Source organism: Grampus griseus, assembly GCF_964374135.1.
Source record: "Grampus griseus genome assembly, chromosome: 15".
NCBI lineage: Eukaryota > Metazoa > Chordata > Mammalia > Artiodactyla > Delphinidae > Grampus > Grampus griseus.
In genome coordinates this window covers 50,214,856-50,231,357 of record NC_139009.1, presented here as the reverse complement: position 1 = coordinate 50,231,357, position 16,502 = coordinate 50,214,856, and the positions used below count along the sequence as shown (strand labels likewise).

Here is a 16,502-nt window from a genome sequence, read left to right as displayed (position 1 = left end):
CCTCTCACTGTTGTGGCCTCTCCCGTTGCGGAGCACAGGCTCCGGACGTGCAGACTCAGCGGCCATGGCTCACGGGCCCAGCCGCTACGCGGCATGTGGGACCTTCCCGGACCGGGGCACGAACCCATGTCCCCTGCATCGGCAGGCAGACTCTCAATCACTGCGCCACCAGGGAAGCCCTTCTGAACTTTTTACTCAGTTTCCTTCTCTATTTTTCTTTAGCTACCAGACACCACTTTTCGACTTCGTTTCTTGCATTTCTTTCCCTGAGCTTGTTTTCTCAGAGTTCAGGTAAACCATCAGGGGCTGCTGGAGAACCATGGGATTTGGAAATGGGTGTATAAGCTCTTGCCCTGGACAGCACCCTCTTCAGATGCCTGAGGCTTTTTAGGAATCCACTGCTGTGTCTTGTACCTCCAGAGAGTTCTTTTGCGAAGAAGCCTTTGTGGCTCTGCTGTGCTTAGATCTGCTGGTCAGCCCCGGGTATGGAATTTCTTATGGAAACCCGTTGTTCTCCTTTCCCCTGGTCCGCCTCCTCCCTTTCCCCATTCCTGGAAAGAAGTTGGCTGGCCGATAGAGTGTTTTTCCTTGAAAGGAGAGTGGAGAGCCCTCTAATGGAAAAGTAAAATCATTCTTGGAATCCTCGTAACAGCCAAACTGGCCAAAGCTAAGACCAAGGAAATTATTTGGGGGTAATTTGCAAGGACCTGAATCAAAATGAATTGCTTTCTTGCCCTGGCCTCAGCTTGAATCTTTGGTCCAGAAGCCGGTGATTTTAGCAGTCTGATAAGAAATGAGAGCCAGCATTTCTGTCTGAGCCACCTTTGTTTTGAGGGTGTCTTTGAGGTTTTAGGGCTCACAGGTGAGCATCTTTTGTCAGCAACAGGTTCCTTATCATAGGAGGAGTGCCTTTGCCCTCAAATCTCAATAAAGATCTTAAATGACAGCATTTAGAGCATGAGTTTAACTCCCTCAAGTCAGACCTTAGTTTTCCATCTCCTTTATGGTGCTAGCTTTGCTACACGTAGAACAAATTATCTGGAATCATAGGTGACTCAAGGGAGAGCTCATGGAAGAGTCTAGGCTGCCAGCCTGGAGGTCGAGCCCTGCCTTCGAAGAGATTCTCAGGGACATCCAAAAGCCTCTAGCCACTCCCACGGTCCCAGATATGTGAGCGTCAGCCTCCTCCTGAAGCTTCTCATAGCCACACCCCTCTTGGACCAGTTTGCCCAAGTGGGAGTTCCCGAGACCCATTTCTGTCCTTGCCCATCAATCATATCCTTCCCATCCTGGAGGAAAGGAAAGTCCTCTTCAGAAAGGGAAGAATCCAGCACAGTTCCACACTGGCTGTTCCATACCTTACCTCCACATTCCTTTAGAAATGTGTCTTGAGGTGTTTGTCTCCCAGCAACTGACAACCTCCTCGTTTTTGTAAATGTCATACTCAGTAACTGGGCTGCGTGTGGCCCCTTTCACCACTGCAGGGAGAGTGGCCTGGGCGGAATTCTGTGTCTCCAACAAGCTTTTCCTGGGCTCCTCTTTCACATCAAGCCTTCTCCGCCACGTTCTAGGGCAAGTGTGGCCGAGTTTGTGTTTCCTCCTATTCTCTCTCTCTTTCTTTCTTTTCTCCTATTCTTTATTTATATAATTTTTTGCACTTGTTTGGAGGAGGGGGTAGACAACCCTGGGGCAGTCAGCATGTTAGTTTGGCCCTTTGAGATGAATAACTACTTAGCTGTTGCTCAACTACTTTTGTTTGTGACATAAAGGCCAGTAAGCACCATGACATGAGAGAATTTCAGGTTTATTGTGATTTCTTTTTTGTGTCTGCATCTGTCCTGCTCCATTAGGGCATTACCTCGTAACTCCATAGGAACCAACACCGAAGACCATATGATTTTCAAGCTTTAAAAATCTGCGTGTGTAATAGGTCTTTTGTGAATTTTTTTTGTTCTTTTGCTTTCGAAACTGTAATAATAATCCATAGTAATTATCCCATAGTATGCTGTCCTTTGTTACAGGAGCACTGGATTAGAGTGAAAACGTGTCCTGTATACAGTTTCAACAGCTTGATTTTGCTTTTTCCTCCCCCTCCACCCCCCTTTTCTGTCTTGTGCTATTTGGAAGACAATTTCCACATTTCTGCCATATGTCTTAGAAAAGCCCGGGACTTAGAGGCAGTAGCAGACTTAGGACAGCAAGCTTAGTTCAGGTGGGGAGGTGGCCCTGTGTAACAGACTATTATGCAGACAGTGAGCTGTTCAAACAGCTGCATTTGGGTGCTTCCCCCTTGCCCGCCCTCTCTTCTTGAGAGACTCCAAAACATCTGAAAATGCAAAAGCACTTCACCAGGTTTTAACTTTTCTGGCTTGCACAGAAGCAAATCAGCATGAGCACAGCAGTCTTTGTATGTTTTGTACACATTTTTCAGCTTTTCAAGAAGGACAAGCCTTTTTTTTCTTTCTCTCTCTCTCCCTCCTTCTCTTTCTTTCTTCCTTTTTTTCTTCCTTCCTTTCCTTCCTTCCCTTCCCTCCCTCCCTTCCTTCCATCCTTCCTTCCTCCCTTTCCTCCTTCCCTTCCTTCTTTCCTTTCTTCCTTTCTTCTCTTTTCCCTTGTTTTGCATTCTGTTGAACTGGGAGAGCATTTAATCCTTGGCCTCCTGTCTGTTGAGATATTACGTTTTTTTAATAGTGCTTGTTTATGACTAAGGTCAAAGACAGTATTTCAGAACAAAAATTAGAGTTAGTTCATAATTGAGTACATATGTATGTAACTGTTTATTTTTATAGTTTGCTAATTTATTTTTAAACAGCTCAGTTATGCCAACATGTTTATAGCTCCGTTCATCACATGCCTTACCAGTCAGGGTGTTAAAAGGCACATGCTTTTCAATAGTTTGGATCCCAAGTTAAATTAGATAATGCCATCAGGTAGCAATTTAATTACATTAATTGAATGTTTAGGTGGAAAGGTAGTCTTGCAGAAGCTATAATGAAATAACATTTGTAAGTACACAGGTATAAATCTCAGCATTATAGGCATTATTTGAAGTGGCTGACAGGAAAATGGATACGTATCAGGCATTTAGAAGGAAACGTGAGGGGGCTCCCTCATCAGTGGTAGACACTGCCTTCGCGGTTTAGGAGGCTGCTGGGCACGGCCATTTCCTCCGTGCGCCGCGTTTATCGTTAGTCCTCTGAGCAGAGACGCACAAAGGCACTTGGGTCATTTTGTATGTAAGCAAGCCAGGGCTTTCCTGGGAGGCAGCTGGCCAGCCTGGGCCAGCTCTCTGAGCCTGAAAAGGCGAGACACACTCTTGTGAGGTCTTTGTCACCTTGGACGGCCGAGGCTTGGCACTCTTGGATCTCTTTCCCTGGCACTACAAGCCAGCTGTGTCCAGAATCCGAGGAGGGCTGTCTCAGGGTTCCAAGGGATTTTACAGCCCAGGATGGAAGCCGCTGCCAGAGCCTTGGGGCATAAGATGTGGCAAGTTCACCCACAGCTCTTGCCAGTGAAGGTGACTTTCTGTGCTGCAGAGGGACTTAAATGAGGGCCCAGAGCCCCAGCCCCTGGTCAGCTGCCCTCCCTCCATGGCCTTGGACAAAATGGGAGCGCCGGCATGTGGCTAATAAGTCAGGCTCTTTGGGCCCATGATGTAGTGTGGTGGGTATCAAATGAGGGCTAGCAAAAAGGGGTTTTTAGGTGTGCCAAGAACTGATCCTTTGCCTGTGAGTAACTCACTGTCTTCTGACACCATCTGGTTTCACCCAGGCTGTGAAGCCCGGTGTGGTGTCCCATACCCTGGAACACCCTACGTGGGTTATTCACCAAATGTCGCACGCCTCCCGGGCAGCGACTGGGAGGTCTGCTGCGACTCCTGGGTGTTTGTTTCCTGGGTGCAAATTCTTCTGCCCGTGTTTGATTTGGGGATACTGACCCCCTCCCTCAGGTAAGATTGTTCCTGGCCGTATCTGTAATTGGCTCGTTCCCCTTAGGAGTCAGTCATGAATGACTTGGTCTGAAATTAAAGGCACAGAGGGAGGATTACCATCCTCGTCACAGAGCGAGCCGCCTTGTGTCCTGCGTCCGCGTCCTGGGAGGTGGGACGGGCGGCTGGGGTTCCGATGTTACCGCAGTCTTGCCTTGGTGGCCTGAAGGTCTCTGTTCCTTGAGGGAGCGTTGAGGGACCTGGAAGGAAGGGTGGGAGGTGTGCCTTTGAGGGGAAGGAGGCCTGCTGGTTGGGACAAGAAGGGAAAGGAGGGTGGGTTTGGCCCCCAAGGGAAGGACAGGAAGGCTCTCATTCCCGCTGTGGTTGCAGTGTTTGTTCAGCTGAAAGCAGCCCCACTCGGTTGACTACCTGATGAGTGATTTTCCCCAAGCTGACAGCTGCTCCAACACATTTCACCTACAAGTCCTGACAAAGCGGGGTGTTCTTTCGGGGCTGTTGTTGCTGCAGCAGGCGTTTGGAAGAATCTGGAAGAAAGGGGCTGCAAAGGACGACCTCGAAGCAATCTCCCCGTCTCTGTGCCTTCCCTCTTGCCAACCCTCTAGCTCTTTGGGTTTATGAGAAATTGGGCCCCTCCCTTTCAAACATCCATTGTGCTCTCAATAAGGGGACTGGAAATAAAATCATGGTGTGTGTTTATGGTTCTGGAAGAATCCTTGGAATGAGCATCGTCATGTTTGAGCCTCCCCTCGCGAATAACCTTGTGAAGAGCCAGGGGAGGGGGTATCTGAAACCCAGAGTGCTAAAGGGCGCGTCTGGTCTCACACAGCTTCAGGGGTAAACTTCGGATTTGCACCCAGGCCTCCGCAGTCCTGGCCCTCCTCCCATCCACAGCCCGCCCACAGGGCAAACAGCGGGGCTTGGGAGGCGCTGGGGCAGGGAAGCTGTGTGCCATTGCTCACTGGTAGGGGAAGCAGGTGATAGGGATTAGTTTGATCTTTGAGAGTTTGCAGGGACCAAAATGTGCCAGACATTCAGCTTTTGTATATAATTTCAGGAATTTATTGCCATAGTCCCAAAGCACCAGGGGCAGTGTTAACTTGGAGGAGCTTCTCAGTAAATACCTCAGGTACGTTTCCCAGGGAGCAGCAGTACCTGTTTCTTGCGTTTATCCCTCAAAGCTGAGGGAAGGCTTTGAGGAGGAGGGCTTGGGGCAGACAGGCATGGAGAACTCTTTTTTTTTTTTTTTTGCGGTATGCGGGCCTCTCACTGTTGTGGCCTCTCCCGTTGCGGAGCACAGGCTCCAGACACGCAGGCTCAGCGGCCATGGCTCACGGGCCCAGCCGCTCTGCGGCATGTAGGATCCTCCCGGACCGGGGCACGAACCCGCGTCCCCTGCATCGGCAGGCGGGCTCTCAACCACTGCGCCACCAGGGAAGCCAAGCACTCTTGACTTTCTGTTTGCCTTTTGCTTTAGACTTTATTCTTTTCCTAGGTTCCGGGATGCTGAGCTCCCATTTCAAGAAGAAAATTAGTGTAAAACTCAGGTAGTCAGAGGGTGACTTCTTTGTTTTATTCTACCTTCCCCTCTGGGAGAGTGGGCTGGCAGGGTGAAGGGTTCAGGCGTGTATAACGTGCTGGCATTCAGGTTGGTGGCCTCCTTTGCCTTTGCAGTAGGTGGCTGGGCTGGGTGAGCCCCGAGGAGGCTTAGAAAGGGAAGGGTAGACCCCGCAGGGCTCGGGAAGACTGTGCAGCTTCGTCATTGCTCCTGCATGCGTGCCAGCCGGCGACTGTGCCTGGATGGCTGGGGAGACCACCATGCGGTGTGAGCCCCAGGCGCTGGGTCTCTTTGTGCGAAGACCCCCTTCTGTTTTGTTGGGGGGGAGTCCTGCCAGGCAAGTGCGAGTCAAAAATGAGACCAGGGCCCTGTGGCAGAGAGGTGGTGAAGGCTCGGTGATGCTTTCAGAGTTGTCAGACTGTGCCACCCAAAGCTGCGAATGCTTCCAGCAGGCAGTGAGGAATGCGAGGTTTTGGTCTGGTTGGGCCTTGAGGCTCAGTGTCTTTCACTTCCTTCCTCCCTCCCTCCTCTCCTTCCCCTCCCTCCCTCCCTCCCTCCCTCCCTTCCTTCCTTCCTTCCTTCCTTTTTTAGTTTGGTTGAGCCTTGACACTCAGTGTCTTTCATTCCCTCTCTCCTTTCCTTCCTTTTTTCTTTCCTTTTAAAAAAAAATCAATAAAACAGTCGATCAATTTTCAGAAGGTTTACAGGAATGCAAATACTTGTTTAATTTTTAAAAGTTTACAAAAAGAATTAAACTCTGATAAATCAAAGAGCCAGAATACCATCCCCCTCCATGGGCATTGGATTTATATCTTGTCTCCCAAATCTTTGGGTTGGGTTCATTTAGCCCTCCCAAAATGTCACATTTTCCTGGCAGGGCCATCTGGGTATTTGATGAAGGCTTTCCAGTGCTGGGTAGGAACTGCTGGGTGTGGAAACCACCAACTGTGAACCGTGAGACAGTCACTGGTGTTGGAGTTTGGACAGCGCTCAGGCCTGAGCACCACAGATTCCTTCCTGGCCTTGGGTAGTGCATGGCGAGTCTGGCTGGTAGGTGGGAGGCTCGCACCCCATCCTGGGGATAGTGGAGCAGCCGGTAGAGAGGAAATCGTGTTGTCGTGCAAAGGAAGCAAGAGCCAGCTGTCTCACAGGGAGAAGTCTGTGTCCTGGAACGCCTGGCCGGTTGGCGGTGGGTGGCGTGGGTGAGGGTTTTAATAAGAAGTCGAAGTCCCTGGAGAAGTGAGGTTCCTTTGCAGCCTCCCCCCTTTTCTGTCTTGGGTCTCCTGGTTGGACCTCAGTCTGCCCTTCCACCCGCTTGGAGACTGCTGGGGCTTCAGAATGGGGCCGACATGATCAGGGGTTGTGGGCCCCCCCTCCTGTGACGGGGGTGTGACCTGGTTTGTAGGAGGTGGCCTCCTCCCCTACTCCCACCCCTAAGGCAGATGCAGTGAGTGGAGCTCGGTCTGCTCCCTTCCCCACAGATACCTTCCTGACTGGCTTTGATCCTTATTTAAACACATTCCCTGCGTATTAAGATGACAGACACACTGGTTTTGCTCCAGGTGAGTAGCCATGCACCCTGGATGGGCCCCGGGCCCCAGCGCAGGTAGGTGTTTGGAAGGGAGTGAGCGACAAGCCTCACTGTTTCTTCTGGGAGCCCTGGATGGGCCAGTGTCCTCTCAGTCTCGCTCACCCCTTCCCCTGTCTCATTTTACCCATGAGACACTTGGATCTCTTAGAGATGAAGTGCCCCGTCCTGGTCGCATAGCCTCTCAGTGACAGGACTTAGGTCTTTCGGGTACCAGCTAAGTGCTTTTTTCTGCTCTACTGTATATTACCATCATCAGAGCCAAATTGGTCTTCTTTGATTGGTATCATTTAAAGGCATATTTTATTATTAGAAAGCATGGGATTGGGCGTGAATGATACTTTCTGACGTAGGAGGGAGATGAAGGGAGGAAGCCGACTGGGGACAATTCCAGAGCAATACCTGAGAGCCAGGAGTTGTGATCACGGCAGAGCATAAACATGTGCTAGCAAGGACCCACTGTGCTACCCTTCTGAATTCCACGAAGAAGTCATTCTGTCTATGTAATTTTATTAGGCCGAGACTTTTTCCGATGGTTTATTTTTCCGTTTGCTCACAGCCCATAGAAGTGAGCCAGGGAGGGAAGCCAACATGCTTGCACTATTTACCTACTCTCTGACTTTGGAACTTAGCAAATCTGCTGTGTGTGGCTTTGTTTCGCCGACTTTTGCAAATCAAGACCATAAACTGTAAGCACATCAGCTCACTTCGAGGGACCTGATAGCTGATTGTTGCTTTGATAAGTGTCTGTACAAATATTTATATGTTTCTGATAGTCTTAAGTTGCGTGGTTGCAACATGCAAAGCTGTCAGGTTTCCAGGACTTCTGGTGGTTAAAGCTTCTCCATGGAGTGACGCTTATTTTCAATCTGGCTTTTCCTCCCTGAAACCTTGCTAGCCTGCGATTTCACCTAATGCAGCACAAATTGTGGAAAAAGAAACAGAATATTACCCCATTCCATCATTCACTAGTAAAATAACTAGAAGAAGAGGCCATTCTGGAATGCAGAGAGGCTGGTATAACTTCTCAGAATGTGTTTTCCTGATCCCCCTTCTTAAATTTTCATGTGAGACGAGCACATTGCTGTAATTAAGGAAGCAGTGTGGTCTTTTGGAAAGGCCTTTATCTCTTGCCACTCAGGTGGGCACCTAAAGAGACCCTGTAAACCATTTGGAAGTGACTAATCCTATTACAAAGGTGTCCTTCATTTCCCTGAAGGACCCACGGCTTCCTGGGACTCTTACATGTCTATTTACAGATCATTAAGGATTAGAGCTGCTAGACTGTGAGCTCCTTGAAGCCAAGGAATGAGGTTCATTTCATTTAATTCTCCCCACCATTAACAATACATGTTTAGAACAAATGAATGAAATTGGGTGCCATTACATATCAAGTGGAATGAAGGTAGTATTTCTGGAATGAGAATGTAAATAAGTGCAAAATTGGATATTCACTGACTCCTCTCTGGAAACAGCTCTCGTTTGGGAGAGGCTCCTGAGGTGGCCGGAGACCTCCGTTGTTGATTGGGACAAGCAGTTAAGGCTTTTCCTATATTACAGATGAGGAGTGCTTGTGAGCCCTCAGGGCAAGGTTACTGAGTCCTAGCAGGTCTTGAGTTCCTGCTCTGGGCTGAGTGTTTCACAGACACTATCCTAATCAGTTTCCACAGCAACCCCAGGAGGCTGGCAATACAATACTATCATGCGCATTTTCCTGGTGAAAAAAAAAATGAGGCTCAGAGAGGTTAAAGAGCTGCACTGGGTCACACAGCCAGGAAGTGGTGGTAGATGAAGATGCCAGTATCTAATTTGGGAGCTTGAGTGCCCGCTCTGCTGACCCACCAGGCCTTGAGCTCACATACCCCACTCTGAGCTCTGGGTTTGCAGTTCCAGACCTGCCAGCCTTGTACCTGGCCTGCTGGCAGGTGCTATCTCTAGAAGGTAGCAGCCTCCAGTCTGGCTCTGGACTTGGTCCCTAGGGGTTGGGAGGAGTGGAGTGCCCTTAGTACACTTAGTCCTTTCCACTCTTTCCCCGTCTTTCACAGGGCCTCACTTTCCTTCCCTACTAGAGACGCTGTCTGCCCGCTCCGGTGTGCATTCCTGCCAGGGGTTATTGCTCTGGCCAGGCCGCAGCTGCTCTCCATCCCGTGCTCTGTCAGCCTGCAGGGTGTCCTTTGGCGGTGGAGAAGTCAGAGGTGGCTCAGCCTGACGGGACTAGTCCCAGGGAAGCCCACCTGTCCCCTCTCTCCTTCCCACCTCTCTGGACTGGGGGAGTTACACTCTTAGGATCGCCTCTCTAAGCGCAGCCCCTCTGCTGCCCCAGGTGCTGCCCTCAGACCTTTTCAGGCCTCTGGGTTTCCTATCCCGGTCAGAGAAGCAGGACTGTGGGAGTCCCAACCCTCAGTGCCCTGGGCAGAGCCCTGACATGCAATCGCTCTGGCAAGCAGCCTTTGGCAGGCCTGGGCAGAGGACGCAAAGGAGGAGAAGGAGAAAGGAGAGCTACAGCAGACCCGGTGAGAGACAGAAGCCAGCTCTCGAGCCAGCCGCCGGCCGGGCAGTGCAGTGGGCGCCCCGGAGGGAGGGGCTGGCCCGCTGGGGAGGAGTCAGGTTGGCGCCTGCTCCCTCAAGAGTCTGAGTCCTGCTGGGGGCCGGTCAGCTGCTGGACTGGGTGTGGGGCAGTGGGTCTTGAAGGTTATGGGCTGGGAGGGGAAGAAGGAGAACTGAGCTGGCAGAGCACCAGACAGCGCTGGCCTCTGCCCCCTTCCCCACTGTACACTGTGGCCCACGTGTTGTCCCCTAGAGCTGTTTCACAGTAGCCTCTCCCCTCGAGGCCGAGCGGTTTTCTTCACTATAGTCCGCACTTTGGTCCTGGGGGTCTCGTGGTCCCTGGGCTGGTGGGTAGGTGCAGGGCAGTTGGCAAACATTGTCTTGAGAAGGCAGCCCTTTGAAAGGCGGTAAAGCCAGGTACGTCTGAGTTCCTCCAGCCGTTGGCTGGGTGGCCTGAAACGAGTTGACCCACCCCACTGAGCCTCAGGCTTCTCACCTGTAAAATGGAGCTAATTACCTTTCCTGTCCACTGGGAAGAAATGTTCCGCTCAACTCTCATTCACTCAGAGGTGTGACGGAATGTACATCTTCTCCCAGAGGTGTTGCTCCGGAAGCATAAGGCATGGTGGTCTTTTGGCTTGAGCCTCAGCACTGTGGGCTGAAAGTGTGGCAGGGGAAGAGGTGTGCCTGGGCCCCGGTGGCCTACTGAAGGGCGCTGTCTGCTGACCTTGCCCAGCACGTGTGGCTGGCCCGAGCTCCCCCTGGCCTCCCCAGCCTCTGTGGCCAGACATTGTCCTCCAGCTTGGCTTGGGCCCAAAGATGGGAAAAGGTGACGGCAGCCCTAGGAACCTGAGATCCAGGGGATGTGTCCTGGGGTCATCTCCCCGATGGGTTGCCACTGTGGCGTCCTTCCCTTTCAATGCCCGCGTGCAGAGAGAGTCAGAGGAAGGGAAAATGGGGAGGAGCCGCTGCCCCTGCGTCACAACCCTCACCCTACTTGCTTCCTGTTCTGTTAGAGAAATGTGGTTTCTCCATGAGTTGGACAATCATCTAAGGCTGATCAAGGCTTATGGATGATTCAAATATGAGTATAAGGTCCCTATGTCTTAGTACACAAATCCAAGAGGTTTCCCTTAGCAATAAAGTCTCCAGGCTCCTCGGAGAACCAGCAGCCTGGCAAACGATGGGGGTGAGTCCAGGCTGACCTTGGACCTACAGGTGACCTCGGTAACGCTGCTGGCTTCCGGTCTCCTTTTCCCTCTTCCCACATCCCTCATCAGCCTGCTTCCCTCTTTCCTGATTGTACGTGTTGGTGAGTAGATGGGTGGATCAGATCACCCCTGCTCACATCTCTCCAGCACACTAAACCTGTTAGCCATTAACATTTTTAAGACAAACCCAAGTGCCAGAGGTGGCCGTGTTAGGAATGTCCCAGACCACTTCTAGGAAGGAAAGTGGGCATGGGGCAGCCCAGTGCTTCGTGGTGCCTCCCTGGTACCAGCACGATGCAATGCTTGCAGGCTGTCACCTCCCCACCTCCTAAGTGCACGCCCTGCAAGCTTGCAAGGACCCCTGCGTCCAGCCCAGCCTGGGTGTACATCTTGCATGCTTGGTCGGCACTGATAGGGGTCACCAGTGGGGAGGGGTTCTCCTTGGAGCACACTGCTGCATGTCCCGTGAGCTGTCTCGGAGGCTGTGCCCAGCCAGCAGTGTCCAGGGCCTCTTCTTCCAGGGCCCTGCTGGTTATCACCATGGGCATTATCTCCACTCACCACCTCTGTGCCCAGGGCTGTGGTGTCCCCTTAAAGAACCACACACCCATCTACGCAGAGTCCCTTCTGGCTTAGAGTCGGACCCAATCCCCACCCCTCACCCCCACTTCCAGGGACTTTTGACTCACCCCGGCCTTGCTCAAAGCAATGTCCTTCCTCCCCAGAGGACCCAACCTGGCTCTCTAGGGGCTGCCCTGGGGGTCCGGGCCATCTCAGCAACGCCCAGAAGTCTTGTGGTGGCCCTCGGCTGATGAAGTGGTTTCATTTAGGACCAAGCACAGGACCCTTTTGAACATTTCTGTACTAGACCATTGTCCTGTCATTGGCAAAGAAATAAATGGGACAAAAGAGGTCACGGAGTCCTCTAGGGGAAATGTGTGCTGAAGATAAGGTGGTAGCACAGAGAAAGAGGGAGTAGAAGACTGGTCTAGAAGGCCTTCCAAGGAAGAACAGTTTGTTCAATTGCTCTGTAAGCTGCAAAGTGCTAGTCAGTGGCATCTATGGTTATCATCATCATCATCATGGCCATTATCATCACCATTAGAGGATATGGCAATGAGGTAGGGGGTAACTGTAAGCACTGATTGAGTTTCCAGTTGATTTCCTGATTTTAGAGGCCATGAATATGTCTACCTGGAACATGCCAATGCAATTCAGGAGTTGAGTTTTGAGTCTAGACTTCAAAGCTCTCTGATAGTTCCCTGGCTAGTTTGTAGGGTTTGACTTGAATACGTGTCCATATTGTGAAGAATCTGAATTTATCAAACAGAGCAGTAAAAAGGTGAGGCTTCATTTTACAAAAGATTTTTTTTCACTTTACAAAAGGATCCTCAGTGGTATTCCTTTTCAGTGGAATGTTTGTCTAGCTCAGTAAGTGTTTACAGGTCATTAACTACTCCATGGAAGGATTTTGGTAGAGAAAAGGAAACCTGCAAAGAAATAGACTCACAGCTCTAGCTTAGAGGATGCTAAAGAGAATTAGACTCTGTTGGCTGACAGGTGTCTGCTAAGCGATCTGTGTGTCCAACGCTGGGAGAGAAGTAGGCAGCATGCTTCGTTCCTCGGAGAACTGGTAGTCTCTTTGGAAGCAAGACTTCTCATGAAATAATTGGGAAGACAGTGTCGTGAAGACAGAAATTAAAGTGCTAAGTTGTGTTTACCCATCTCTTATGATTTATTAATGGGAGAATGGGCTTTGCTTTACAAAGATGCAGCTTACATACTGCTTTTTAGGCATACTGTTGTGGCGCACAGGGAGGGAGACTGGAGGAAGGAGTTGGCCTAAGACTCCTCTTGGGAGCACGGAGAGAGCTTGTGATGGAATGGAGAGGGTTGGCTGTCCTGGAATTTAATTCTGTGTGATCAGAGTTTGCCTCCCAGAAATGACCCAGGCCCCCGCAGGATGCCGAGGGAGAGACATCTGTAAGGCAAGAGGTTTGTACAAGGGGGAGAAATGTACTCATCAGACTTCCCGGAGGGGTAACTGGCTCGAATCCGAGTCGCGGACTAGAGGCAAAGTGGAAGATGGACGTCATCCTTCTTTCCTCCCGAGCTCCTGCTGGCTGCTGCTCTGAGCGCACTTCTGCCGCGTGTCAGAGGTGACCAGAGGACTAGGCAGACCTATCATCAGACGGTCAGCACCAGCTCTGTCTCTGCTGGGAAATAGAGAACCACAAAAAGCTCCTGGTTCTGGCCTGGACTCCTGCCTCAGAAGGCTAGGCACTTGCCCCTTTAGTAACACCTTTGGGATGGTCAGCTCTCACCCTTCCCCGTCTGTGGCAGCCTGCCCCACCTCTTTGGGCCAGGCATTCTGTAAAAGGGTTTATTGGGCTTCCAGTGTATAGATCCTAATTTGTTTTTCCAGCTTCGGGGGACCCTCCTTGGTCCTAGCATTCTGGGATTTCAAGAGCAAATCCATGTTCCCCTAATCCATTTCCTCTGTATATGCAGAGCTTTCCATCATCCCCCTTCTTTTTTTTTTTTTTTTTTTTTTGCGGTACGTGGGCCTCTCACTGTTGTGGCCTCTCCCGTTGCGGAGCACAGGCTCTGGACGCGCAGGCTCAGCGGCCATGGCTCACGGGCCCAGGCGCTCCGCGGCATGTGGGATCTTCCCGGACCGGGGCACGAACCCGTGTCCCCTGCATCGGCAGGCAGACTCTCAACCACTGCGCCACCAGGGAAGCCCCATCTCCCTTCTTGTTATCCTAAAAAGCTTTATCATGAATTGAGTTTTCACAGGAGAGTGGCCCTGGTCTCCTATTTAGTTTGTGCCCCCCTTTTCTGGCAATCTTTCCAAGATTTGTAGATTGTTTCCTAGGTGTTTTTAAAAATATTCTAATAAGAATGAAAATATCCTTGCAATTTTAGAGACTCTCAGAGAAACGGGAGCGCCGTTTAGAACCCGGAGTTGCAGTCTGCCCTAAGCGTGCCGTCTCCCTCTGCCCCAGGCTCCCACGGTGGCAGTGGGTTTGGGCTGGTAGGAGTCTTGGAGTGCCTGTGTCTGAGCAGGAAGGGAGTCTGCCAAACGTCCTTTATGTATCTGTACCTTTTGGGAAGTCCCAAGCTCTCAAACCACGGGCACCATAAAAATTTCTGCACCCCAACCTGGAATACAACCTAACTACCTCCACTTGCCAAGCTGGACTCATTTCTAGGGGGTTCTGCCCTGATTTGCCGATGGACCCCGAAGCTAGGCAGGACTTGGAAGTTATCCAGAGTGATACGGCGGAAGAGAGATACAGGGCTGGTCTGTGCCCAGGTGTGCACAAACGTGAGCAGGTTGCTGACTCCAGTGCAGAGCCCCAAACTGGCGGAAAGGAGCTGCAGCACCTCCTCTTAGCCATGGCCCACCGGGGTCAACACAGCTTGAAAAGTTGGTCTGGAGCAAACCAACAGTTGCTTTTATCGAAGTTCCCGTGGAAGAGTTTGGCCTTTGATTGGGGTGGGGGTGAGGGTGGGCTGGAAGAGGAGTGAAAGCTCCAGGTCCGTGGCCTTTCGCTTAGGTGGCCTCTTTCAAAAGGGTCTCTTGTCGGTGGAGAATTTGATTTGATTACTCAATGGGAAGAAAATGATTTGTATGCCATGGCAGGTGGACTAGATCACCCCTCCCCAAATTGTGAAGGAGGTGAGGGCTCCCCTGTCTGCACTCTCCCCACCTCAGCACTATCCATCCATTTTTCATCTGTCCTTCTGTCCATCCATTGGTCGCATACAGGCACCTATCAGCACAGCAGCTTAGAATCTGCATTCCCAATTGACCCCCTCCCCCCAGCCTCACGTTCCTTGATCTGTTCTCTCCCTCTTTCCTTTTCTACTGATCCCAACTTCCTCTTGGGAAAGGGGCTGATGACCTCATTTCTGCTGAGGTGTAACTAATAAATACCAGGAGGCATGTGTTTCATTTCACAACAAAATGTACGTACTTACTCTGTTCTAAGTACGTTACAAATATTAAGTCATTTTACTTTCATAACAACCCTATTAAGCAGATACTATTATTATTCTTCCCATTTTACAGATGAGTCAATTATTTAATTCCAGCTAAAGAAATAAAGTTTGGTGGTGAAACATTAGGAGTGAGCCAGGAGTATTTGTCATCACAGAAGCAGTCTGTATCTCCCCCAGGCTGGCTTTGCCAACTGGAGATTAGGTGGTTAGAATGAATACTCTTCCTCCCCTTTGCTATTTCATCTCAGCCAACTCTGGACCATTTCCACTTTCCTCTCCCCGTACTCCCATCTCTGCAAAAATGGCACAAGATTTATAAGACATTAGGGAATTAGAGATAATTTATTCTAACTTCCTTGTTTACCGTGGGGCAACTGAGGTCCACAGAGGTGACGAGACCCAACATGGTCACCGGGCCAGGTGGTGGCAATGCACAGGCGAGAAGCCAGGGCCCTCAGCTCCCAGCCTCACATCTTCCCACGCTCCTGTGCCGCTGTCAGCACCACCCTCCCCCTGCCTCATGCTTCCTTAGTCTATATAGCTAAGGGATCTGTTGCCCCAGGAGTACGGGTCTGCTTAGGCGTCTTAAGTGATGTAGGCATGCCTCACTCACGGGGCTTCACTTTCTCAGTTTATTGCCAGTAGTAGTCTCTGTTCTGTTTCTTTCAGCTTCTTCCCCTTGAGTTGTTGTCTTTCTATTTAAGGTGGCTGCCCCCTCTTTTTTCCACTCTCCCTCCACTCACTGTGTCTTCCCTCAATCTGCCTCTGCCACTTCCTGGGGCCACTGCAGCTCCAGTCTCAAGGCTCCAGCTCCTTCACAGATCCTTCTGCTTCCTGGTCACCTGTTGACCCCCAGCCCTGCCCTGTCACAGCCAGTGAGGGTCAGGGAGGGGAGGCAAGGGGAATCTTCACGTCTTCCCCTGATTCTCTGCTGTCCACAGCACTGGCCAGCAGCTGGGGGCCCTTCTGAGGGAGGCCTTGGTGTAGTCTAACTTCCCAAGGCCTTTTGGCAAGTTAGGAGTTATCTCCAGGACCCTTGGCTGCTGTACAACTAGTAGGTCAACCACCCTGCCTTCTGACCTAGGAGGGCTCTTAGGGCTCTCAACACCACATTTAATAGTTAGCGCTGACTCAGTAGGGGTCTCAGTCCAAATGAATGTCCGTTATAAAAATCTTTTGGGGTCACTTCCCATCCCTCCCTTAGAATAGTGGCGAGGTTTCTGCTTGGAGTAAGATGACATTTGGTAATTGAACCAAACAGGTGGCTGCGATACGGGCTTTGGAGCTGTACTCCTCGGGGAATGGGGTGGAGGTGGGGCAGGCTGTAGGGTGACAAAATGGGGACTCCCTGGACTCTCAAACTCAAAACCTTTTCTGTGTTCTCAAAACTTGAGTTGCTCTAGATGTTTATCTAAGGGAAATGAAGACATGCATTCATACAAACACATATACACAAATGTTCATTGTGGCATCGTTCCCAATAGTCAAAAAGTGGTAACAACTCAAAATCAATCAATGGGTGCATGGATAAACAAAATGTAGTACAGCCATACAATGGAATATTCAATATAAGAATGAAATAGTAATACACCCAACAACATGGATGAATCTCAAAATCATTCTGCTCAGTGAAAGAAATTAAGA

At 50.6% G+C, this 16,502-nt stretch overlaps 1 protein-coding gene across 9 annotated transcripts in view; it reads left to right on the top strand.

The window, feature by feature from the left end:
• BCL11A (BCL11 transcription factor A) overlaps positions 1 to 16,502 on the top strand; it is a gene marked incomplete at its 3' end in the record, with an annotated part of 97,112 nt that overhangs the window by 42,400 nt on the left and 38,210 nt on the right. The gene's annotated exons all lie outside the window — the stretch shown is intronic.